At 38.1% G+C, this 24,239-nt stretch overlaps 1 protein-coding gene and 1 long non-coding RNA gene across 7 annotated transcripts in view; both read right to left on the bottom strand.

Annotated features, from left to right (window-relative positions):
• Nucleotides 1-4,548, bottom strand: part of MGAM (maltase-glucoamylase) — a 224,283-nt gene extending 219,735 nt beyond the window's left edge. For all 4 annotated transcript variants that reach the window (XR_007146932.1, XR_007146931.1, XM_047833086.1 and 1 more), the window contains exon 1: nt 4,417-4,548. The gene's annotated coding sequence lies outside the window, so the exon portion shown is untranslated. The remainder of the gene's footprint in view (nt 1-4,416) is intronic.
• An 840-nt stretch (nt 4,549-5,388) lies between these two features.
• The window catches only part of LOC125151830 (uncharacterized), a 65,617-nt gene continuing 46,766 nt past the window's right edge, over nt 5,389-24,239 (bottom strand). The window contains exons 1-3 of one of the 3 annotated variants that reach the window (XR_007146960.1): nt 23,440-23,703; nt 11,525-11,666; nt 5,389-5,620 (exon numbers count right to left, since the gene is read on the bottom strand). This is a non-coding gene — a long non-coding RNA (uncharacterized LOC125151830). Of the gene's footprint in view, nt 5,621-11,524; nt 11,667-12,764; nt 12,881-23,439; nt 23,704-24,239 lie in introns of those variants that run through there. The other 2 variants (XR_007146964.1, XR_007146959.1) reach the window with 2 other exon arrangements.

Below are 24,239 nucleotides of genomic sequence, written 5' to 3'. Positions count from 1 at the left end.
AGCAAATATTAACAAAATTGAAGGAAGAACTTCATTATGTCACTTTCAGTAAAACATGTAAACAGAAGATTAGTAAGGAAATAGAATACTTGCACAATAAAATAAACTAACTAGGCCTAACAAACAGAGTTCACTCCACCCAACAAAAGCAGAGAATACACATTCTTCTCAAGTGCACACAGAACATTATCCAAGATAGGTCACATGTTAGGCCACAAGTCTCAATAAGGTTACAAAGACTGAAATCATTCAAAGTGTATTTTCTGACTATAATGAATAAAACTAAAAATTTGAGAAGATGCAGAATGTTTGTGTCTAATAAAAATGAGCCCACAGGTATTCCTGAAAATTAATAAGAATGGATACATTGGGCATTTAGCACACATTAGTCTAGATTGATAGCAGAGACAGAAGGGACTTGGAAACTGTATCCCTGGAGATGTTTTTAATTATAGCAACAGAAAGCCCAACTCAAATTGTCCTAAACACTGAAAGGAATTTAGTAGTAGATTATATTACTAAAACTATCCAGAGAAAAGACTTAAATTCTGGAATGGTTTAATCAGGACTTCAGCTATAGCTACATTTCTGGGCCATTCTCTTGTTTCAACCTCCTCTGTGAATGCATGTGATGCTTAGGCAGCTTCCCCGACAGCAGCAATTCTGATGTCTCATTCACCTGCCACACTGCCCACACAAGGTCTCAACAGAGCTCATTACAATGTTATCTCAACACTGAACATTAAGACACTGATGTTTCATAAGCCAAATTGCATCATATATCCATCCCTGAGCCAGACACAGGGAGCTCACTGATAAGTTTAGGTCAGACTGCACCCTAGGGGATGACTGTGACCTAACAGAGGAGGGGTGGAGAGGACTGTGGGAGGGCAGTTACAGTGTCTGTTACTGAGATCATCCAGTCTAACTCTTTTTGTTTTATACATAAAGCCAATCTAAAAATCAAAGCTCATTGATTTCCCAAATTTATAGTTTGTCAATTCTAGGCTAAGAACTGAACCACAGTCTACTGAAACTGGATATCAATCTCCTCCAAAGAAGGACATGGACTGAGGAAGAAAAACTGTGATGCCAGAAGCATTAAGTGGTCGGCAAGTATGGTGAGGTTACAATAGTTTACCCAGGGAAACAGTAGAAACGAAGACCCAGAAACAGATTTCTGAATGAACTCCCCAGGAAGCTGGAATGGGTCTAAGATGAATAAATAAGTGAGGGGTAAATAGAAGCCAAATATGTAACATATACACATGAATTCAGAAAGGATCTTTGAAGTAATATATAAATAAAATTATGTACCCAAGAGGTGATCCCTCTCCTCCTGAGCTGAAGGTCAGACATGATTGAATCACAAGTTGGAGATAAGATGGGAAACCAGAGTGCAGAGAAGAGCCATCCACTTGATCAAACAGGGCAAGTATTCCTGTCCCTATTCTCCATTTACTATACTGAAATCTGTTGGTTGGTATCAGGGATCCATTTTACTGCAATGTACTTAAGCTACAGAGAAGGTCATGGAGCATTAGCTCCAGCCCATGTACGAGAGAATAAGGAACCAGAAAGGAAATGAGCAGTGGTTGGTGGGAATGTCAGGAGGGGAAGGTGGATGTGACACGTGAAATTCTTGGTAAACTAACTTAAAATAGTCTTTGGAACCAGTCATATGCAGAATTGGAGTTTAGGTGAAATTGACAGGATAATTAGAAACGTATTTGCACACTCCAAAAATTAGTCATGTGACAAACAGCCCAGTCTCAGTTAGACAAACAGATGATGATGAGATGTTGATTAGATGGATAGATCGGTAGATAGATAGATAGATAGATAGACAGACAGACAGACAGCTGAAGAGACAGACTTACCTTTTCCTTTTCAGATTGAGGAGTGAGATGAGATGGAGAGAAGGAAAACTCATACAAGGAAAACTCAAGTCCAGAAAATATAAAGAAGTAAAAATGCCCAATAATGGAAGAATTTATGACCTAATCAATAAGGAAAGGTTTATAATTAAAACATCCGACTCAGCCTAGAACAACTGCAGTGGAATGGAGACAGTAAGAGCTCTAGGTAAGAGGCAAGAAAAAAAACAAAGGACAGGAATCAGGGTAAGTTGTTAGGAAGATCTCAGTAAAAAGTTCAGTTGCAACTAGTTCAGCCGGCTGATGACAATAGACAGCCTGGCATATGATAATGGTGAAAAGGATTGTTAGCAACTTGGAGTAGTAGGAATTAAATAGGCAAAAGGGTGAAACAGGTGGAAACTGTCAAAACTACTAACCGCTGCCAATCCCTATACTATTCCTCTGCATACAAAACGTTTCCCACATTATCTCTGATCCCCATAAGAGTCTTAAAAAAGAAAACTGTTTTAGTTTTCTGAATCTTTGGAAAAGTATGTGATTTAATCAACTGGGTGGCAATTTGAATTTTAGGAAATCCCAACATTTCACAGCATGGGAAAAACGAAAATGTATTTCACATTTCAGGCACAAATTTCTTGAAGAGTCAATATTTTATATGAAAATAGATAGGATTTAGTTTAAAATCAGTTTAATCTATCATGAACTAAAGAAAAATAATATGTAGAGAACACATTTTTGGAATGACAAGTGTTTTTTGAGTGTGCTTGTGGATGGAAGTGTGTGCTCATGAATTCACATGTCATATAGAAGGTTGTATTCAGGGGCATGTATGAAAACTCCAAGGCAAAATCCTCATGAATTCCACCACTTTGTACCCCTTTAAGAAAGTATGTGTGATTTTAAATAAAAAGCAGTAAACTGGAAGGAAAATGTCCTAGAAAAAAACCTCATCTATCATTTATGAATATGCATTACAGCTATAGTTCAAAATACACAAATCCTTATTCCAAATATTACAAAGACCTTTTGGTGGCCTCAGTAAACCTAGGCAAACTTGAATTCTATAGATCTTTTAAGTAACTAATGGAAACAAACTGCACCACCTGTACACACAAACATGCACACACATACACGCATACACATACCGAGGAGACACTTGGTCATTAGAAAAATTGCTAATCATCTGACAAACTTTTGGCAAATTACTGCTCAGCTATGTTGTTTTCACTTCGCCCAAATAAACTCTTGGTAGTTATTATCCCTCATTTCCACTCGTTTTTTGTGTTCTTAAGATATGGCAGGGAGTATTTTAACAGAAATATCTGAATTGGTAGAATCCCAAAAGCTTCCTGGGTGAACTCCACTTCTTGAGGCCAGCATTCATGTTTTCAGTGTTAGGAACATTAAAGAGATTAGAGTCAGGGTGCCTGGGTGGCTCAGTCGGTTGAGTGTCTGACTTCAGTTCAGGTCATAATCTCACAATTTGTGGGTTGGAGACCCACATAGGGCTTTGCGCTGGACAGCACAGAACCTGCTTTGGATTCTCTGTCTCCCTCTCTCTCTGTCCCTCCCTTGCTCTCTCTCACACATGCGCTCTCTCTCAAAAATAAATAACATTTAAAAAGAGATACTAGGAGTGCCTGGGTGGCTCAGTCAGTTAAGCATCTGACTTCAGCTCAGGTCATGATCTCGTGCTCCATGAGTTGGACCCCCAGGCTGGGTTCTGTGCTGACAGCTCGGAGCTTGCAGCCTGCTTCAGATCGTGTCTCGCTCTCTCTGTGCCATTCCCCCACTCATGCTCTCTCTGTCTCTCAAAAATGAATAAATGTTAAAAAAATAAAATAAAAAGAGAGACTAGAGTCATGCCAACACCCAGGAATCATCAATGATCTTTTTTGAAACTCCAATCAAGCCTAGATCCTAGGAAAGACTGGAACTGTGATACATAATGTGGTTGCCGTGGATCAGCTGGGAGGTAAGGGTATCAGTGGAGCTCTACATCAGCTTATTTTGTAGAAATAATGTTCTTGATCCATGGCACGTAGCTGTGTAGGTCAGTGAAGACAACAATGTATCCTGTTAGAATACATCCGGTTTCCCAAGACAAAATCCCTTGTAATTCACCGCCACATATGGCTGGTGCAGCTGTGACCACCTGCCAGATAGAGTACAGGAATGAGAACTTCCTTACCACCTGAGATTTCATACCTGAACAAAAATGAAAGCCACTATATTTGCCATGCAAAGGGGTCCAGGATATAAGAATCTAGTATGAAAGCTTCTTTCCAATGCACGAACTACCCTTATACCTCCCACTCATCCCTAGACAGATATTTCAAAGAACTATCTGGAAGACAGCTTTCCACTCCTCGAAAATCTATTTCTCTTGTCTCTATCACAGGGTGGAGAAGAGTGATCATTCTTTAACCCCTTATTCTCTGAGCTCCTAGCCTACTGAAAAATCGAGATGGAGCCTTGATGAAGGAGGAGAGACACAGAGACTGAGTTTATGCACAAATGAGGTAAGAAGACTTACCTGGCAGTGATCCTGACTTCCTAGCGTGGGTCCCATACAGAACATGTCTTCAAGGAGTTTTTCACCCAGTATTTTTTTGCAGTTTACATTAAAGTTCAATTGAGCCGTGACACTTTGCAGCTTACTATGTGAATTTCCTAAGCACAAGAAATAAAGGAGACTTTCATTCCCGTTTGCCTTTTCATAAGTTATCCTACCTCCTTCTCCTTCAAGCCTTCTTCTCAGTAAGAATGGACTGCAGAAGAACTTATGGAACACACCATGGGTCAAACACATCCTCCTGCTCTGTTTATCATCTCTGAAAGATGATCAGCATCAAGGGATGGTTGGTGAGAAGATACTCCACATAGCAAACAAGATCGGAATCCAAGCTCTGTCATCACCAAGTTCATGATCTTGGATAATTAATTTCCCAAAATCTTAGTTTCCTCTTTTATAAGGTGTTAATCCCAAGAAAACTTATCTACATGATATGTGATGATAACTGTATAATATCTATAGGATGCTTAGCGCTTGGTAGGTAATCAGCGATCAGCAAATGGTAGTCATTATCATTGTAATTGATAACAATATCATTCCTGTTAGGTCAAGGGAAAGTAGTATTTGTTACCAATTTGCAAATTAAGATCCAAAGAAGTTAAAGAATTTGTTCATAAACCTACAATGAATGGTAGAACCAATACTGAAACATAGATCCCTGAGTTCCAGTCCCTGCGGGGTGTGCCAATGGGATACACACATGTAACACCTTGATCTAGGAATCGATTCTCAAGGCCCAAAAGATCATCTCTTCTCCTGTAGAAAGCCAATACCACTCGTGCCATTTCTAGTTTTCCACACAGGCTTAGAAATCTGACACTAGGCCTCTAAGTTCCAATTCCTTCCCCTAATTCCTCAGAGATCTTGAAGATGTGAATATATCCAAGAACTATCTCTTCTTTTTGATAGTCACTCACCAATAAAGTCTTTAGTCTGTAACCAGGTGTGAATCAAGCAATCTTTAACTGCATTCTTGAGAGTAGGCAACTGAAACATATTGGTGGAGAAGAAAGTGAAAGGTACAGACAACTTTATCAGCATGAGGTCATTTTTAGGAGAGGTGGCAGTGAAGTTTGGGTGAACAATGATCTTCTCATAAGGTAAAATCTCCCCATGAAAGTCTCGAAGATTTGCAGAACTATCATGAAAGATGACCCAAAGATCTCTGGAAAATGAAAAAGAAAAAAAAAAAAGGATTGACACTCACAGGTCACAAGGCTAATCACCGCCCCCCCACACACACACACACAATTTCCTTCTATAGTAACCCATTTAATCTTTTCCTCTCATGTTTGCCCATTTGATCTTTTTTTTAAAATTTTTTAATGTTTATTTATTTTTGAGAGAGAGAGGGCACGAGCAGGGGAGGGGCAGAGAGAGAAGGAGACACATAATCCAAAACAGGCTCCAGGCTCTGAGCTATCGGCACAGAGGCTGACACAGGGCTCGAACCCACAAACCATGAGATCACAACCTGAGCCAAAGTCAGATGCTCAAATGACTGAGCCACCCAGTGCCCCTGTCCATTTGATCTTTTATATGTAGGTGCCACATGGGGTCATGCAGGTGATGCACTATACAAGTCAATGGGTTACCATTCACATAGACTATAATGCGGATGGTGCCTCCAGGAGTTAAGCAGTGCAATGGCTTGGGCTCTAAGCATAATTCTCGAGAGAAGCTCCAATTCAAGACCTAGAAACAGCGGAAAGAAGCATGCAAATGGATAGTCAAGGCTTTTATGAAAGTAGTAGGTTCTGTTAGGGAGGCTTCTTTGGGAGTTGGGGGAAACAGGAAATGTGAAATTGTAAAGAGGAAATGAGTAACAGCTTCGAGAGGTTAAATATTTTAGAGGTATGGAGGATCACCTGAACATACTATGCTTTACTCTTGTCTATCAAAACTGCTGGATTAACAGGGTCTTCTGGTAGATCTTTGGGAAAACAGTAGTCAAAGATCCTGGTTTTCCACTGAGATCCAGTTGAGATCCACTCTCACTAACATGGCTCAAAACCCTAAATTCAGGGGCACCTGGGTGGCTCAGTCGGTTAAGCGTCTGACTTTGGCTCAGGTCATGATCTCACAGCTTGTGAGTTTGAGCCCCGCGTTGGGCTCTGTGCTGACAGCTCGGAGCCTGGAGACTGCTTTGGATTCTGTGTCTCCCTCTCTTTTCCCCTCCCCTGCTTGTGCTCTCTGTCTCTCATAAATGAATAAATGTTAAAAAAAAATTTTAACCCGAAATTCAGAACAGGGCACTCCTGTGAGGCCCCTGAGTCAGTCACGCAGGGATTTCTCTAGCGACAACAGTGAGATAGGTACCACACTGGTACTGAGCATCAATTTTTGTGGTTGTTGAGCTCCCAAATGCTAAGTTTATATTGTCTCCTAACAACAGTACCATTTGTCTCTCAGTCTGTCTTTGTCGCCTTATGGACAGTTATCAGATAAAGTCTAAAGAGAGAGGACAGAAATAGGCCTGATAAATTCATCCTTCAGTCAATCCCAAGGACTGACAAGTTTAAAAGATCTCATCAGAGCAGCATCCTTTAGACAAATTTTGCTTTCGCTCGCTTTTACAAGATATTATACATTATAAGGACTTTCCTTAGTTTTGTTGTGTTCCTGAGAACTACCACACTTAGTTTCATCTGCTTGGAGTGAAGGATTCTGCTAGGTGCTTAGATGGGGATGACTGGTCTTTGGCCAGGGTATCGTAACTGACTGTTATACTTCTCATTGGATCATCTTAGTCTATTTGGTTCTTTGTACCAAACACATGCTCCCTTTGTGTTTAAATTCATGTGATAGCTCTCCAGTTGGCATAATTCCCCAAGGACAATAAGAAAGTACAGTCGCCCCTCAGAGGAACTTTTGACAAGAGCAAGGTTGTCCATTTGACAGATACATTAGAACAAAAAGGAAAGAAGCCTTCATGATAAGATTCTTTCTCTTTTATCTTTCTAACACTTTCTTTTTTTTTTTTCAAGGTTTATTTATTTATTTATTTATTTATTTATTGGGACCGAGAGAGACAGCATGAACGGGGGAGGAGCAGAGAGAGAGGGAGACACAGAATCGGAAACAGGCTCCAGGCTCCGAGCCATCAGCCCAGAGCCTGACACGGGGCTCGAACTCACAGACCGCGAGATCGTGACCTGGCTGAAGTCGGACGCTTAACCGACTGCGCCACCCAGGCGCCCCTCTTTTATCTTTCTAAATGAGAGATCACTTAATGACCCTCGTCCCTCCATTTCCATACCTTGGGAATTAATGAGTACTGGTGTTTTAATTATACAACTTAAATTATACAACTTCTACAGCTGAACCTGGGTGGTTCAGTCAGGCGTCCAATTCTTGATTTTGGCTCAGTGCATGATCTCACGGTTCATGGGTTCAAGCCCCACATCAGGCTCCACGCTGACAGTGCGGAGCCTGCTTGGGTTTCTCTCTCTCTCCCTCTCTCTCTCTCTGCCCCTCCCATGCATGTGCTCTCTCTCTCTCTCTCTCTCAAAATAAAGAAACAAACTTGTTTAAATCAGTTTTAGCAACTCTCTTGTGTGTCTTGTGTGTCAAATTGGCTTTTTCTGTTTCTAAGATTACTCTCCTTTCTTGCTGAAGGAAAGTCATTCATGTTTATAGTGTTGATTTAATAACTAAAACCAGTGCCCTCTAATATTTTATCCTTCCTCTATTTCTCTTTTTTCCTTCTGTTAAGAAATTTTGTGACTTACCATAAAATATATTTATAAGTAATTGCAGAAGTTTATATTTTAAAGAATTTATGATAAATAGATTATTCAGGCAAATTATAGTGAGTGCATTTCAGTTTAAGGCAGCTCTATGACATGTAAAACTAAACTATGGTGGAAAAACAAGAGAATAGTGGTTGCCTCTGAGGGCTATGGATGGACCATAATGAAGAAGGGGTATAAGGAAGGCATTCGGATATTGTTTAACTTTGAATTCTGTTACATTAAATTTCCATATTAAAATTTATAAAGCAATGACTAAAAGAATAGGACATGTGTATATTCGACAACAAAAATGAAAGAAGAATTAAAAGGTATCTAAAATATTAATCAAGTAAAAGGGCAAAAGCATTTTCACACAAATATAAAGAGTAGAAATTCAAAATAGGTAGAAAAAATCTGAGTATAATAATAATCAAAATAAATACAAATGGCCTAAACTCATCAGTTAAAAGACAGAAATTACAAACTGTATTTTTAGAAATCCTGCTATATGTAAATTAAGAGATGTGCTTAAATAAAAAAGATACAGAAAGGCAGAAAAGTAAAGATGTAAAATGATATACCAGGACAATACTAACCAATCAAACAACCAACCAGGATTGGCATGTTAATATCTGATAAATAGGCTCTAAGACAAACAATATTATATATATGAGAGAAAGTAATGACATACAGTAATAGCCTTGATTTATTGGGAATGTACACAAAGTACCTACATTATAAATGTACCTAAATTTACATATATTTAATAAAATACCCTAAAAAACATTTTTTAAAAAAGTAATAAGGTTATAGGACTATTTTGCTCAATCTACTAATACAGAAGAATATTTCAACTTAAATCTCTCAATTATTGATTTATTAAGCAAAAAATAAAAATAAAAATAGTAAGGATACCAAAGACTTAAACTACACAATTGAAGTTTGATATATAGAGAGACTTCTACCCTAAAATTAGAGAGTATACATTCTTTCATAACATGGGGGGTTGCAAAAATTGACTTGATACTGGTCTGAAAAGCAAGTCCCAATTCTTTTCAAAGAATTAGTATCACATAGATCACACTCTTTGACCACAAAAACAATTAAACTAGAACCCAAAGAATTTTTTTTAATTTGGAAAGTTATCCCTCAAAATTTACCCCTCCATATTCTAAACTTATGAATGAAAGATTTAATCATGAGGAAATTTTTAAAAATTATTTAGAATTAAAATAATAATGAAAATGTCCCTTTTCAAAGATGGCAAATAGAAAATCCACAGGAACATATATATAAATTACTAGAAACAGTAGGAGAATATAACAAAGCAACAAGCCATTAGATCAATTTATGAACACCAATTACATTTCCATCATCACTAACAAGTAGAAAATATAATTTTCTGAAAGTACATCAATTAAAATATAATAGCAAAATATAAAGCACTTTAAGAATAAATTTAATAAGATATGTGCAAGACATGTATTCAGATAAAATAAATTTCTTGAAACGCATTAAAGGGAAAGCTAAATAAGTGGAGAGATATGTCAGATCCATGGCTGGGAATAATCAATATCAGAAAAATATCAATTCTCCCCAGCTGATACAAAGAGCTAAAGCAATTCCAAATAAATCACAACAGAGTTTTTCATAAAGCTTGAAAAGTTATTTAAAAGAATACCTAAGTGTTCCTGATAAATAAAAACATGGTTGGCCTACCCTATCAGACATCACGAATTATAATAAAGTCATAATTTTTAAGACACTGTGGAATTGGTCTATAATAAATAACCCAAAGGAGCAGTACAGAGACAGAGAGACCCAAAACAGACCCATGCAAAAATAAAGAATTTTGATAGATGTCAGAAGTGGTGTTGCAGGTTGTTGGAGAAAGAAGAGACCATTAGATAAATGAAATGTGGATATTTAGCTTACTATGTTAAAAACAACAAAACTGGATCCCTACTTCACAGCATTCACAAAAATCAGTTCCAAATGATATAAATACTTAAATATAAAATCAAGTCTTTAGAATCTCTAGAAATAACCTTAAAGAAATATCTTTCTGATCTTGATGTCATAAAGAATATTTTCAACCAATCACAATACCCAACAACCACAAATAAAGATTGATAATTTAAGTATTAATCATATTATAGTCAAATGAAGAGCTCTTATTAATCAAAATACACCATTAAAGAGAAGATCAAGCCACAAAGAAGATATTTTCAACATACGTAATTGACAAAAGAGTTCTATCTAAGGCATTTATAGAAGTTCTACAAAGCAATTTTTTTTGAAAAGTCACAAAATGTTCAAAAAACATGAAAGAATATTTCCCAGAAGAAATATTAATAGAAGGAAGAGGATGGAGAAGGACAAGGAGGAGGAGAAAAAAATAAGCCAATCATCGCTACTAATAAAGATAATAAAATTATGAGCATAACAAGAAATTTAACACAATCAGAAAAATAATAAAAAAGTTGGACAATACTCAATGCTGGAAAATGCTTATAAATCGCTGGAGGATGTGTAAAGTGAACATTAGCATCCTCTATGACATCCAGGAGATGTTGTTGCAGATACACCGATATGTATGTATGTATATGTGTATATATATACATCTATATGTGTGTGTGTACTGCAGATATACACATGAAAATACCTTCCAAGGTACATGGTACAACTATGATTACAGTAACCATTCACAATAGCAGAAACCTAGAAATAACTCAAATGTCTACCAAGAAAAGAATGAGCAAATTGTGATAGTCACATTTAAATATTATACTGTAATGAAAAATGAAATATAATCATATCCCTAACATTTTGGATGAATCTTAAAAACATTAAGAATGATTTGCAAGGTCAGGGTGCCTGGGTGGCTCAGTCAGTTGAGCATCGACTCTTGATTTCTGCTCAGGTCATGATCTCACAGTTGGGGAGTTCAAGCCCCGCAACGGGCTCTGTGCTGACAGTGCAGAGCCTGCTTGGGATTCTGTCTCCCTCTCTCTCTGCCCCTCCCCTGATCACTCTTTATCTCTCTCTCTCAAAAATAAATAAATAAATATTTTTTTAAGAAAAGAGTGACTTGCAAGGTTATTTTTACCTATACGTAAGGTATCATATTACACCGTATTACTTTTCCTTTTGGGACATGTCAAACATAAGAATGTGGAAAATTCCTGAGTCAAGTTGTATCTGAGTAGCTGAACTCCCTTTTACCATGATAGTCCTAGAATTTCTTGACCACAAAGTTTTTAGAATTCCCACAAGAAGTGCGGAGGCCCAGCCTCGGAGCCTGGGAACAGAGTGGATGGATCCCCATCACTTACGGTAAGAAGCAGTGTGCAGCCGTCAACACCCACTGAGGGGCAATCAGAGTCCCCACACAGGACCGATAACTGGAATTCAGGTAAAATAAGTAGAGAAGGTGATTTAACCCTTCTATGTCTTCACTAACAAATGAAACACCACCTGGAAGACAGAGAGAAGAGAATCAAGGGATATAAACTGGCTGACTAAAGAGAACTCAAGGTGCTTATAGAGATTTCAGAATGCTGGTATCAGTTAATATAAATATTTACCACTTATTAATCACTTAGCCCCTACTCTATGGTACTAGAGAACTATAGTGTACAAAACACTGTATTAAAGTACTTGGTGTACTTTTTAATTTTTTTTTATTTTTCACAGGAAAAAAACTATAGGGTGTATAAATTTTATATTATCTCACAGATTAAGAATTTATTGAAGAGAGTGTCTTTTCCACATTGAATATTCTAGTCTTCTTTGTCATAGATTAATTGACCATATAATCATGGGTTTATTTCTGGGCTCTCTCTTCTGTTCCAGTGATCTATGTGTTTTTGTGACAGTACCATACTGTTTTACTATACAGCTTTGTAGTACGACTTGAAACCTGGAATTGCGAGGTCTCCAGCTTTGTTGTTCTTTCTCAAGATAGACAATATAATGGAATATTAGGCAGCCATAAAAAAGGATGTGATAGTGCCATTTGCAATGATATGAATAGACCTAGAGGGTATTATGCAAAGTGAAATATGTCAGACTGAGAAAGACAAATACGACATACGTGGAATCTAAAAAAATCTGATAAATAAACAAACAAAAAAGAGAAATAGGCCTATAAATACAGAGAACAAACTGATGGTTAACAGAGGGCAGGGGGATGAGGGGATGGAAAAAAATGGGCACAAGTTTCTATAGAATAAATAAGTCATGGGAATATAGTCCATGATATTCTAAAAGCTAGTATGGTGCCAGATGGTAACTATAATTATGGTGAGCATAGTATAATGTATAAACTCGTGGAATCACTGAATCACTACACTGTAGACCTGTAATGTTGTGTGTCAACTGTATTCAATTTTTTTATTTAAATAAAATTAGCACACGAGGTCATACGACCAGTGAATGATGGTTGGTTCAAGGATTCAGACTTCAGTCCATGTGATTCCAAATCCCATTTATATGCACGTCTCTTCTACAGGACCTCCCTGCCTCTCCTCACCCAGTTTGCTGCTTTCCAGAGTGACTTAGCTCATTTCTAACCTTCCAAAGGCTTAAGGATTCTTGGCTGTATCCACAGTCAAGCAATGCAGCCTTTCCTATAGCTCCCTGATTTTTCCTACTGGTTGACTACAGGGACACTCTGAGACCAGTCATCATAACTCCTGCAGGAAAGAAAAAAATAAGTAATTAAAAATAAAACTTTAATTCTGGCAAAAGAATATAGGGAGAGATACTCTATACAGACACTGAAGTATAGTACACTACTTATCCTCTGGAAACAGATGCCTTGATTCAAATTCGGGCTGTATCCTTAGTAGTATGGACTTGAACAAATTATGTAGATCCCTATGTTAATTTCCTTACTTGTACACTGAGATCATAACAACTTCTTTCCTAGGGTTTCTGTGAGAAATAAATGTGGTAATATATGTAAATTGTTTGGAAGAATGTTTCATGTATAATGTGTGTTCAGTAAATGTTATTTCTTACTAATTCAGCTTCAAGTATATTTTAATGTTGAGAAAGTGCAAAACAATGTTCAAAACGAGACAAAGACAAAGCCCTTTCATGATCCCCAAAATGACTAAACATCAGCTATTAACTGATACGTCTTTTCTTTGCATTATTGCTATTATCAGTGACAGCTCTATTTTAATCCTCCACTTCCTTAAAAAAACCTTTTGAGAAATCCAATTCTGAACTGATCCCATTTCTCTAAATCCATCTTCAAAATTATCCAGCATAAGCTCAAACCCTGTAAGATGCCCCTCCCATCTGGGGTACTTCTGAGGTTCTCTGGAGTGTGTTCTTCCCACTGCATAAAGAAAAAAAAAAAACCTCACTATTCTCATTATTGCTGTGTTCTTGGTGCCATTTGGTTGATGGGTACAACAAAGGCAGATTAAATCGTGCTTTCTCCAGTTTAGGAACAGCAGGAAAATAGAAAACTATTTTTTAAGTTTTTATTTTAATTCCAGTTAGTTAATATACAGTGCTGTCAGTTCTGAGTGTACAATATAGTAATTTAACACTTCCATACAACACCCAGCGCCCATCACAACAAGTGCACTCCTTAATCCTTATCAACTATTTCATCCATCCCCCTGCCCACCTCTCTTCCAGTAACCATCAGTTTGTTCTCTATAGTTAAGAGTCTGTTTCTTGGTTTGCCTCTCTTTTTTCCTCTTTGCTTGTTTGCTTTGTTTTTTAAATACCACACATGAGTGAAATCATGGTATTTGTCTTTCTCTAACTTATTTCATTTGGCATAATACTCTCTAGCTCTATCAACATCATTGCATATGGCAAGATTTCATTCTTTTTTATGGCTGAGTAATATTCCATTGTGAATATATATCACATCTTCTTTATCCATTTATCGGTCAATGAATACTTGGATTGCTTCCATAGTTTGGCTATGGTAGATAATGCTTCTATAAACATTGGGGTGCATGTATTCCTTTCAACTAGCGGATGTGCTAGGTCACAGGGTAGTTCTGTTTTTAACTTTTTGAGGAACCTCCATACTGGTTTCCACACTGACTGTACCAGTTTGCATTCCCACCAGCAGTATAAGAGAGTTCTTTTTTTCCCACATCCTCACCCAACACTTGTTTATTTTGTTTTTGATTTTAGCCATTCTGACACATGTGAGGTGATCTCATTGTGGTTTTGAGTTGCACTTCTCTGATGAGTGATGTTGAGCATCTCTTCATGTATCTGTTGGCCATCTGTATGTCTTCTTCTGACAAATGTCTACTTATGTCTTCTGCCCATTTTTTAATTGGATTATTCATTTGGGGGGGTACTAAGTTTTATAAGTTCTTTATATATTTTGGGTACTAACCCTTTATCAGGTATGTCATTTGCAAATATTTTCTCCCATTCAGTAGACTGCCTTTTACTTTTGTTGATTATTTCCTTCACTGTGCAGATGCTTTTTATTTTATGAAGCCCCTATAGTTTATGTTTACTTTTGTTTCCCTTGCCTCAGGGGACATATCTAGAAAAAAGTTGCTATTGCCAATGTCAAAGACCATTTTTATGGCTTCAGGTCTCACATTTAGGTCTTTAATCCATTTTGAATGGTTTTTTCTTCAAGATTGCTTTGGCTGTTCAGGTCTTTTGTGGGATTTTAGGATTCTTTGTTCAAGTTCTATGAGAAATGCTATTGATATTTTGATAAGGATTGCAATAAATGCGTAGATTGCTTTGGGTAGTATAGACATTTTAATAATATTTTTCTTCCAATCCATGAGCATGGAATGTCTGTTTCTTTGTGTCATCTTCAATTTCTTTCATCAGTGTTTTATAGTTTTCAGAGTACAGGTCTTTCACCTCTTTGGTTTGGTTTATCTTAGGTATCTTAAGGGTTTTGGTGCAGTTGTAAATGGGACTGATTCCTTAATTTCTCTTTCTGCTGCCTCATTACTGGTATATAGAAATGCAACAGATTTCTAAATGTTGATTCCTATTTCAGTTTTGGTAGTTTATATGTTTCTAGGAATTTATCCATTTCTTCTAGGTTATCCAATTTTTTTGCATAGTTTTTCATAATATGCTCTTACAATTGTTTGTATTTCTGTGATGCTGGTTGTTATTTCTCCTCTCTCATTTTTTATTTTATTAATTATCAATTTTATTAATTTTTTCAAAGAACCAACTCCTGGTTTCATTCATCTGTTCTATTTTTGTTTTGTTTTTTAGTTTCTACATCCTTTATTTCTGCTCTAATCTTTGTAATTTCCTTCCTTCTGCTGGCTTTGGGCTTTGTTTGTTGTTCTTCTTCTAGCTCCTTTAGGTGTAAGGTTAGGTTGTTTATTTGAGATTTCTTTTGCTTCTTGACGTAGACCTGTATGACTACATATTTCCCTCTTAGGACTGCTTTTGCTGTATCCCAATGTTTTGGACTGTTGTGTTTTCATTTTTATGTGTTTCCATATATTTTTAAAATTTCTTCTTTGATTCCCTGGTTCAGTTTTAGTAGCATGTAGTTTAACTTCCATGCATTTGTAGTCTTCACAAATTTTCTTGTGGTTGAATTCTAGGTTCATAATGTTGTGGTCAAAAAAAGGTGTACCATATGATTTCAATCTTTTTAGTATTTATTGAGGCCTGTTTTATGACCTAACTTGAGACCTATTCTGGAGAATTTTCCATGTGCACTTGAAAAGAATGTGTATTCTGCTGGTTTAGGATGGAATATTCTGAATATATGTTATATCCATCTGGTCCAGTGTCATTCAAAGCCACTGTTTTCTTGTCTATTTTCTGTTTAGATGCTCTATCCATTGATGTAAGTGGGGTGTTAAAGTCCCCTACTATTATTGTGTTATTATCAATCAGTTCCTTTATGCTTGTTATTAACTTTTACATATTTGGGTGTTTTCATGTTGGAGGCATAAATATTTATAATTATTAGATCTTGTTGGATTGTCCCCTTTACTATTATATAGTACCCTTCTTTTATCTTGTAACAGTCTTTGTTTTAAAGTTTAGCTGGTCTGATATAAATATTGCTACTCCGTGCTTTCTTTTGACCTCCATTTACATGATAAATGTTTCTCTACCCCCTCACTTTCGATCTGTAGGTGTTTTCAGGTATAAAATGAGTTTCTTATAGGCAGTATATAGTTGGGTTTTTTTAATATTTATTTGTTTTTGAGAGAGAGAGTGACAGAGTGCAAGTTGGGGAGGGGCAGAGAGAGAGGGAGACACAGAATCTGAAGCAGGCTCCAGGCTCTGAGCTGTCAGCACACAGCCCAACGTGGGGCTTGAACTCATGAACCATGATATCATGACCTGAGCCAAAGTCAGACACTTAACCGACTGAGCCACCTAGGCACACCTAGTTGGGTCTGTTTTTAAATACATTCGTACACCTCTGTCTTTTGATTGGAGCATTTAGTCCACTTACATTCAAAGTAATTATTGATAGATATGTATTTACTGCCATTTTATTATTTGTTTTGTTATTGTTTCTGGAGATTTTCTCTGATTCTTTCTTGTCTTTGTCACTTTGTTCCAATTTGGGTTTCTCTTGCTTTGTCAATTTATGTTTCTGGGTCCTAGGGTTTTCACCTATAGACGATAAGTAGTGAAGGAACAATGATGTGTACAATATCCCCCACTATCTGGGACAGTGTCTGGCACATGGTAGGAACTCAAAATGTATGAGTGATTGGAGTAAAATTCACCTTGTATGCAGGGATCCACTGGGAGGCTCTGAAATTAATGAAATGGTTTTCTGAATCCATAAGTGAAGCAACCATCATCAGAAGACTAAGACCTAATGTTATGTATATGTGTGTGTACTTTTTTCCCAAATTCATATATGCATGCATTTATTTAAAAAAAATACTTCCTGAATATCTACTATGTGCCAGGAAACATATTTGATGTTAATATAAAAGGGTATTCAATAGAAGTAGACTTTGCCTTCATGAAATGAGGGAGGGAGACAATAAGCAAATAAACACATCAATAGATAGCTATAAGTTGGATGAGATAGAATGTTCCATGAGAAAGAATAAGAAGAGAGGGTAAACAAAGGATCTAATTTAGTTTGGGTGGGCAAAACAGTACTTGCTGGGTAAGTGACGGGTAATCTGAGACAGCAAAGATGAGAAAAACCAGCCATGGGAAGAGCAGAAGAAAGAGCTTTTCCAGAACTGCGTGTGCAAAGGCTCAAGGATGGGAAAGAACTGGGAAATGCTCAGGAGTCTGAAGAGAGCCAAAGAAATTGAAGCCTAGTGGGAGAGGAAAAGATTGGCCTAAGAGGAGCCTTGAGAGGAGGATTTTATTCTAAGTGTAATAAAAAATCTATTAAAGAATTTGAATGTACAGAAGTCATGTGATCCAATTATTTTTTTAAAAATCACTGGATTTAAAAAAAAAAATCACTGGATTTTTATTAGAAATGGATTATAGAAACAGTCGTGCTTACTGAAGTGACCTGGCAAAAAGTGATGTGCCTTGCACTGAAGTGGCAGTGGGGGAGTTGGAGAAGAGCATCTAAGTGGGTGGATGGACATAAGACCTATTTCAAAAATAAAACTGACAGGAAATCCATTTAAACAGTATTCTGATAATAAGATACACATTGCTTTAACAAAGATTATCTACCTTCTCATTACATAAGTATTCAATCAATAATTATCATTAAAAGATTCAAAATAGGGGTGCCTGGGTGGCTCAATCAGTTGAGAATCTGACTCTTGATTTCAACTCAGGTCATGATCCCAGGGTTGTGGGATCAAGCCCTGTGTCAGGCTCCATGCTGAGAGTGGAGCCTACTTGCCTACTTGGGATTCTTTCTCTCTTTCTCTCTCTTTCCTTCTGCTCCTCTCCCCCACTTGCACTATAAGTAAGTAAGTAAATAAATAAATAAATAAATAAATAAACAAACAAACAAACAAATAAATAAATAAATAAATTTTAAGACTAAAAGGGGTTCTCATGCTCAGAAAAGTTGAGAACCATTGACACAGAAAATCTTCACATTCCTTCACTCTAAGATATTCCAGTGTATAAATCTAAGTCTTATTTAATTCCCACAATCTATCCCTGACTCCAGACCTTCTCTGGTTGGCCTTTAAGAAGTATGCACTACACTAGCTCCTTCTTACCTACAGCAACAAGACAGAGCTCCTTCAAGCCACAGGGACTTCCAAGGAAAGCTGAGGAACACATTTTCTCCTAATATACCTGGCTGAGCCCCCAATTAAATATGGGTCATTTACTCTAAAACTTCTCAAATTTCTTTCCACAAAACCCCTGGTGCCCTAACTCACTCTTGACTGAGCTTTACAAAGTCACTGATTCTAAGAATGTGCTAGAAACTTACACATTGCCTCCTTTCCTTCCATTCCAATCGGTCCTTGCCTGTTTTACCTTCCCTCTCTACCTGAGTCAGATTCCTTTATTCATCATTTTAATGATATTCTTATTACTCTTCAGAACTCCCTTGTCCTAATGTCCTTGAGTCATACTTCAACTGGGCAAATCTTAACTCCGTATTCACGCAACATCTGCCTCCACTGCGTCTGCAGCTTTAACTTTCTTAACTTGCCACAGACATAGAACACATTAACTACCTCCTTCTCCTAGAAACAGCTCCTTTTATGGTGTATATTACACTTTTATTTTCTCCTGCCTCATAAGGTACTTTACTGGGCTCTCCTCTTCCAGCAGCCCCTAAAGCATTAGAGCTCACCTTTCCATTGATCCAAGAAGGAGTAGCCCCATTCCCCCCAGCTCTTCAGTTCCTCAACTGAAAGCCCCTGCACAACAAACACAACAAACAAAGATAGAAAGCCTCTGAATAATGGAAAGAAGTAAGGGGACTGCCTAAGGAACCTGGGGACTTAAGGAACAGCCTAACACCAACTTCCCTGGGTATACTCATCAAAATTAAAAACAATTGTTTTATAAAAGACCCTCTGAAGACAGTTTAAAGACAAGTTATAGACTTGGAAATATATGTGCAAACCTCCTAGCTGAGAAAAGACTTGTATCTGATCTATATACATACTCTCAGACTCAACAGTCTGATTAGAAAATAGGAAAAAGACAAGAAAAAACGCTTCACTAAAGAAAATATCCATGAGGTAATAAACAGGCATATGAAGAGATATTCAACATCCTCAGTCACAGGAAAAATAAACATTAAAATTTAAATGAGGTATTACTATGTATCTAACAGAACAGCTAGTATGAAAAATAGTGCAATTTGGTGACAACACCAAATGCTGGCATGGAGGTAGAGAAAATAGGTCACTTACACATTGTTGGTGAGAAACTAAAATGGTGAAGCCAACCTGAAAAACAATATGCTATAAAACTAAACATACAGTTACCATATGGCAGAAACTGCACTCTTGGGCTTACATCCCAGACAAACAAAAACTTACTATCAAACAAAAACGCAGCAGGTTTTTCTTAAAAGTTAAAACCTGAAAACAACCTAGATGTCCTTCAATGGATGAATGATTAAGCAAACCAGAGTACATCAATTCCACAGCATAATAGTAATAAAAAGATTTAATAGTTAATATACACTCATCTTGGACAAATCTCTAGGGGATTATGCTAAATGAAAAGAGCCAATCCTAAAATACAACATACTGTACGATTCCATTTGTATACTATTCTTGAAACAAGAAAATTACAGAAATGGATAACACGTTAGTAGTTGCCACGGGTTAGGGAAGGGGGGCGGTGTGGAGGAGGGAGAATGAAATGGTGTGTGGGTAGAAGAGCAATAGGAAGGAGGCTCTGCTGATGGCTGTTCTGTGTCCTGAAAATGGTGGTGGATGCACAGACCTACACATGTGAAGTTGTACACACACACACACACACACACACACACACACACACACACAGGTAAAACTGGGGAAAGCTGAATAAACTCTGTGGATCATACCAATGTTACTCCCATGATTTGCTATCGTGCCATAGTTACACAAGATGTTACCATGGTGGAAACCACAGGAAGGACACGTGGGACGCCTCTGTACATTTCTTGCAACTTCCTATAAATGCATAGTTATTTAAAAATAAAAATTTTAAACCAAGAAAGGCAACTGGAATTCTTCATAGTTCTGTCTTGTACACATTTCTTTTCTGTAAATTCTTTTCAAGTAATCTTTTTCACTCATTCCTATGAATTCAAATCCTTTCAAAATTCCCAAATTCCCAAATCTGTATCCCAGCTCAGACTCCTGTCGTGAGTTCCTGACCCTTGGATTCAGGTGGACATCTCCATTTGATATCTCAAAAGCACTTCGAACTCAGTAAGTCAAAAATGTAATTTGTCTTACATCCGGGTGGCCAACAGGCACATGAAAAGATGTTCAGCGTCGCTCCTTATCAGGGAAATACAAATCAAAACCACACTCAGATATCACCTCACGCCAGTCAGAGTGGCCAAAATGAACAAATCAGGAGACTATAGATGCTGGAGAGGATGTGGAGAAACGGGAACCCTCTTGCACTCTTGGTGGGAATGCAAATTGGTGCAGCCGCTCTGGAAAGCAGTGTGGAGGTTCCTCAGAAAATTAAAAATAGACCTACCCTATGACCCAGCAATAGCACTGCTAGGAATTTATCCAAGGGATACAGGAGTACTGATGCATAGGGCCACTTGTACCCCAATGTTCATAGCAGCACTCTCAACAATAGCCAAATTATGGAAAGAGCCTAAATGTCCATCAACTGATGAATGGATAAAGAAATTGTGGTTTATATACACAATGGAATATTACGTGGCAATGAGAAAAAATGAAATATGGCCTTTTGTAGCAACGTGGATGGAACTGGAGAGTGTGATGCTAACTGAAATAAGCCATACAGAGAAAGACAGATACCATATGGTTTCACTCTTATGTGGATCCTGAGAAACTTAACAGGAACCCATGGGGGAGGGGAAGGAAAAAAAAAAGAGGTTAGAATGGGAGAGAGCCAAAGCATAAGAGACTGTTAAAAACTGAGAACAAACTGAGGGTTGGTGGGGGGTGGGAGGGAGGAGAGGGTGGGTGATGGGTATTGAGGAGGGCACCCTTTGGGATGAGCACTGGGTATTGTATGGAAACCAATTTGTCAATAAATTTCATTAAAAAAAAAATGTAATTTGTCTTCTTCCCCAAATGCCTCCTTCTTTTCCAGTGTTCCCTATTTCAGTAAATTTTGCCACCATTCACCCAACCAGAAATCTGGATGACACCCTTTACTTTTTCCTACCCTTCATTCCTCACATTCAACTGATCACAACTTCTATCTCCTTGTTACCTCCGGAATCCTTTTACTTTCTTACATCCTCACTGCCACCACCCTAGTCTACTCTGTTGCCCTAAGAGTTGCAACAGTCTCTTAAATTTCTCCCCAGATCTTTCCCACCCACAACCCATATCTCTACTCAAATCCATTATCCTACTGAAGTCACATGAATATTTTACAATCATAAATGTGGTAATATAACTCTCATATTTAAAACTCTTTAAAGGATTCCTATTATACTCAGGATCATTTCTAAAATTAAGGCTAAAAGACCCTCTACTATATGATTCTTAATCTACTTCCTTCCTCTGTGCTCCAACCACACAGATGGGCTTTTAGTTAAACATGTCACACCTCATGACCTTCACCTTACTGGCTCCTCTATCTAAAACGACCTACCCAGTCCCTACCCAATTAACTTGGTTAACTCCACTCAGTCTAACATAGGTATAGGAATCACGGCATGTCGTTAAAAGATACATATTTTTGGGGCGCCTGGGTGGCTCAGTCGGTCAAGCGTCCGACTTCGGCTCAGGTCATGATCTCACAGTCCATGAGTTTGAGCCCCGCGTCGGGCTCTGTGCTGACAGCTCAGAGCCTGGATCCTGCTTCAGATTCTGTGTCTCCCTCTCTCTCTGACCCTCCCCCATTCATGCTCTGTCTCTCTCTGTCTCAAAAATAAATAAACGTTAAAAAAAATTAAAAAAAAAAAATACATATTTTTCTCATGTTGCACATACAGAAACTGAGGTTCAGAGAGGTTAGGGTATCTGTCCCTAGCTAGGTAAGAGAGCATAAATGCTTAATTACAGAGCCATACCAACTTCATTATGGGCATGTTATAATTACTCTGTGCCTTGGTTTCCTCATCAAAAAAAAAAAAAAAAAAAAAACAATGACAGCAATAATACTTATGGCACAAAGTTGTTTTAAGAATTAAATGGGTTAGAGGCACCTGGGTAGCTCAGTCGGCTCAGCAACTAACTCTTGATTTAGGCTCAGGTCATGATATCAGGGGTTCGTGGGTTTGAGCCCCCTGTGGGGCTCCTGGGATTCTCTCTCTCCCTTTCTCTCGGCCCCTCCCTGCCTCCTGTGCTCCCCTGCACAAGCATGTGCACTAGCACTCTCTCTTTCTCTCTCAAAAATAAATAAATAAACTTAAAAAAAGAATTTAATGAGTTAACACATAAAGAGCAGTGTCTATTATATAAGCACTATATAGGTATATGTTTTTATGGTGGCGGCAGTGATGGTGATTATTTATTATTATTATCATTGCACATTACATTTAAACCACAAAGGGCAAAAGTGACATTTTCCTTTTGAACCCTACAGCAGAATACCTGCTGCTTTGTTTCCTACGTGTTTTATAAGTTCCTATACACCCTTCCAGGCTCCTATCTCCACCTGCCTTTCCGGATTGCCTCCATGTTTTAGCCCAAGAACTTTATCATACATTGAGAGGAGATTTGAATCCCAAAATAAAAAGTTTTACTTAGGTCCTACAAATGACTGAGACTGTATAGAAAAGGAGTAATGTATCCTCCCCCTCCCAAACTTGCATGCCCTTGACCCTCCAGCTCTCCTCCCCGACACAGCTCCATAGCCTCACCCCCAGACAGTGTCCTAATAGACGACAGCATCCTAATAACCGTGACAAAGAGATCCCTTCGGTCACTCACCAGTCACCATCAGCAAGGTTAACAGGATACGATTCATGCTGATGTCTGAATCCTGCGCTGAGGATATGGATGGAAACTAACAGGCACAAGACAGGGACAGAACTTATGTCCTGCTTGGGGATTCTGAACAGCAGGTGAAGAAGGTGCAGGCAGGAGATCCGAGGATACAGATTCTACAGAAGTCTATCATCTAGGGGCATCTCCTTCCACTCTGGACCCTCAGTGTGAAAGCAGGTTCATCAGTCGCAGCCGCCCACCTCTGTCAGTAGGCACGGAAACCTCAGTCTGACCAGGCCGACCCTATGGGAAGATGAGCAGGGATCTGAGCTTTATCCACCTCATCTAGGGAAAAGAATTCCAAAGCAGGCGTCAAGCAGACCTTCTGTGGAGTTCAAATTCATCCCAAGTTTCTCCCCTGGCCTCTCAGTTCTTTCCACTGGTCCCTTCCCCCACAATGTGTGACTAGCATCCTTCCTTCTACATGTCCCATTGACCCCTTTCCTTTCCAGGCCACTCTGATGAAGCAGAGCTGAGTCCCACCCTTCTGTGTGACATTGACCCCCTCCCCTCTATGCAGGTGATGCCCAGACCACCCCTCCTCAGAACTGCTTGACTTGCACAGGTCTTGTCTCACAACCACAGACACGATTTGAATAAAAGTTCCCAATCAATACCAACACAAGTGGTTCTTGTCAGATCTCTAAATCTGTTATTACACTGCCCTCCTGGCTGCAGCTCTCTCTCTCTCTCTCTCTCTCTCTCTCTCTCTCTCTCACTCGCTGTCTCTCTCTCTCATTCTCTCCTTTATCTGTAGCTGCCTTTTTCAAATTGATTTTTGGTGGCAGAATATAAGAAGAATACTACCTAAACAGAAAATCAGTCAGATGGCAAAATGCAACACTACAATTAGAGTCTCTATAAACCTGATGGTTTGTGGAATGAGGCTATGGACGGATATGTCCCCATGTGTACACAGAATCTGTGATAATACCAATAAGGAACTTCATAACAAAAAATTACGAACATAGGAGGAAATATTTAATATCACACACACACA

The sequence above is a fragment of the Prionailurus viverrinus genome, chromosome A2 (genome assembly GCF_022837055.1).
Source record: "Prionailurus viverrinus isolate Anna chromosome A2, UM_Priviv_1.0, whole genome shotgun sequence".
Classification (NCBI taxonomy): Eukaryota; Metazoa; Chordata; class Mammalia; order Carnivora; family Felidae; genus Prionailurus; species Prionailurus viverrinus.
The sequence above is the reverse complement of the archived record's forward strand: the minus strand, read 5'-3'. Positions and strand labels throughout refer to the sequence as shown.